The sequence below is a fragment of the Lathyrus oleraceus genome, chromosome 5, assembly GCF_024323335.1.
Source record: "Lathyrus oleraceus cultivar Zhongwan6 chromosome 5, CAAS_Psat_ZW6_1.0, whole genome shotgun sequence".
Classification (NCBI taxonomy): domain Eukaryota; kingdom Viridiplantae; phylum Streptophyta; class Magnoliopsida; order Fabales; family Fabaceae; genus Lathyrus; species Lathyrus oleraceus.
Window position 1 is genome coordinate 360,706,038 of NC_066583.1, and position 3,170 is coordinate 360,709,207.

Here is a 3,170-nt window from a genome sequence, read left to right on the forward strand (position 1 = left end):
AGAAGCACAATGGATATCAAGATTTGGTAGAGGGATTAAGGATCATTTGTATTCAATGTAACCTTTTCCATGTAAATTACCATTTTTCAACTTTGTAAAATCTATGGAGTCTTGTCATTTATAGACTACCATCCTATTAAATAAAGTTGAGCTTTTATCCAATTATTTCTACTCTTATTTATTTCAGCCAATAGTTTTAAATTTTATTATGATCATTTTGAAATTGAAATTTTAAAATCAAAATCAAGTTTTCTTTAATATATAAAAGCAAGAATTTTTTTTCCATAAAAAAACAAGTAAAAAGAATATCAATAACATTTCAATAAGAAGCAAGTCCATAAGTGTAAAACATCAGAGGTTCCTCAAGCAGTTAACTCTTCGGGTATCCCAGACGTTTGTGTTGATTCAATTCCTTGGTAGAGTGTTTGACCCCCAGTGGAGCTCCTTTCTTTATCCCCAGCTGAGTTGCGGCATGTCCTTGTCCCCAATAGAGTTTCAGCCTTCCCCAGCGGAGTTCGTATTTCCTCAACAGGTGGATCTTCATCAAAGATGCTTGATTTTCCCTAGTAGATCGCATTGGTGTCCCCACCAATCGCCTTGTATCTTTGCTCCCAGTCAGAGTTTCCTCATGGTTTCTGAGCAAGCTTTTATGCATTTCTCTGTAGGGTTGTCTCCCATTTTTATGGTGTTGACCTAAAATTCCCCATAAATTTGGTTGTCCTGTCCTCTACAGATCTCCTCCGTCCTCAGCTAAGGTTGAGCCCGTTGTGATGTTGATCTCTCTGTTCTCCAGCAGTTTGTCTCCATATTTTGTGGATTGACCGAGGCTTGCACCAGTGGTTCAATTTCTTTGCGATACCTTTGTATCCTTTGAGATTGTTTTGTCAGCATAATCATCATATATACATATACATATACATTCATACAATTTCATAATTTGCATACCCTGCATCTCCATACTTGATTTGTTTGAGATTCTTATTCTCTGTTATGGCGGTACTTTATCCCCATTCCAAATCTGGTGTCTGTCCTCTTTCAGTTGTAGAATGTCATCCCCTTAAGCAGAAAGACTTTAACCTTTCTCTGTTTCCCCACTGAGTTTGTTTCTTCGTGGATGGTTGTTATTTCAGTTTCCTCTCCAGTAGATTTTCTGGATGGAATTACTTCCCTTGAGTTATATCCTCATTGGGTCGAGTCTTGATTGACCGCTTTCTTTCTATCTCTTACCTAGATAGATATTTTGGTCCTCTAAGAGTCTATTACCCAGTAACTAGTAATATTCTTCTTAGTTTGCAGTTTGTTACTTCTTGCCCAATACCCGACAAGAATACCCTGGTTCTCCTCAATGGAGTCCCCTGAAAGTATATCCTTGATATGTTCACCTTAACCGGTGACGAATATCTTTCTTTCCCCTGCAGGAGTCTATCCTTGATATGTTCACTTTCACCAGTGATGGATATTCTCTTCTTTGGTATTCCACCTAGTAAAAAGGTAGTTGTAATCCCTATTTTGTTCCTCAGAAAGTTAATCCTTGATATGTTCATCTTAACCGATGACAGGTTTTCTTCTCCTTGTGGTCTTCTACCCAGTAACCGGTAGTTGTAAATCCTACTTTTTCCCCCTGTGTGGAGTCTATCCTTGATATGTTCACTTTAACCAGTGACGAATTTTCTCTTTTTTGGTATTCTATCTAGTAACTAATAGATGTAATCCTTATTTTGTCTCCTTTTCAGAGTCTATCCTTGATATGTTCACTTTAACCCGTGACGGATTTTCTCTTTGATTGGTTTTCTACCCAGTAACCGGTAGTTATAAATCCTATTTTGTCCCCTCGCAGAGTCTATCCTTGATATGTTCATCCTAACCGATGACAGATTTTCTCTCCGACGGTTTTCTATCCAGTTTTTGATAGATGTAATTCCTCCCTTTTGTTCAGTTGGTTTATCCTTGATATGTTCATCCTAACCGATGACGGATATCCTCCTTGGCATTTCCAGCCAAGTTTATCCTTGACATGTTCATATTAACCGATGACGGATTTTCTTCCCTATTGAGTTTATCCATGATATGTTCATCCTAACCAATGATAGATACTCTCACCCTTGGTCTTCTACCCAGTAACTGGTAGTTGTAAATCCTATTTTCTGCAGTTTTCCCCAGCAAGATTATTCTTACCCAGTAACTGGTAATGAATACTCCCTCCTGGAGGTTCCCAGCGAGTCATCCTCGATAAGTTCATCCTAACCGATGACGGATGTCCTCTCTGTCAGATCTTTTATTATCTCCTTACCCAGTAACAGGTAGTGGATTATAAATTTCTGCTCCTCCTTTGTTTAAGTTCATTTCTCCCCAGTTGAGTTAAGTGCGCATTTCCTTAAGTAAAATCGTTTTTTCTCTCCAGTGTGAGTCGAGCACTTCAGTTTTATCCTGACTTATTCGTATCCCCTACAAATGTTGTTCTTTTCCCGGCTGAGTCTTTCCATTTTTTATGGAAACCCTCTAGTCCCCCAGTAGTTTTAAGTCGTATCCTGGCCTACGCATAAGTCCTTTTTATCCCCTCAGAGTCTTTGTTTCCCCAGCGAGTTTTCCTACGGAATGCATTGTGCTCCTGCCGATTTTCGGTCTCTCTGATTTCTTTTTCCTTTGTGGCAATATTTCCCATAGAGCATTAACTTTTTCATTCATATCATATGCATCATGAGGTTTCTTAGGGACCAAAATTGGTTTCTATATATTGTTATTTAAGCCCATTCTACTGAGTCGAGCTGAAGATTTTAACCTTCGCCTCCTCAGTTAGAATGTCCTTAAATAGGGGCAGCTGTAAGACCCCAATTTTAACCCTAAGATCCCTCATGCAATTTCATCATAAGCATTAGCATTAGGATCACATCTTGGCATCCTCCTTACCCCTCTTTCATTGGGTTTGTTTTGGGAGAGATCACCAAGCACTTTGTGATTATATCATACTTGTATGTTATAATTTACTAACCAAAATACCAAAAATATGTCTTTGTATTTGTCTAACTCTTTTGTAGGTAGGGCATGATCTCATTGATTCATCAAGTCAACATCTAGGGTTTGAGACCCTCGTGAACAAAGAGCACAACCAATAATTGATTCAAGAATGGTTATGAACATCATATATGAGTCCCGATGATCTCTACATGTCA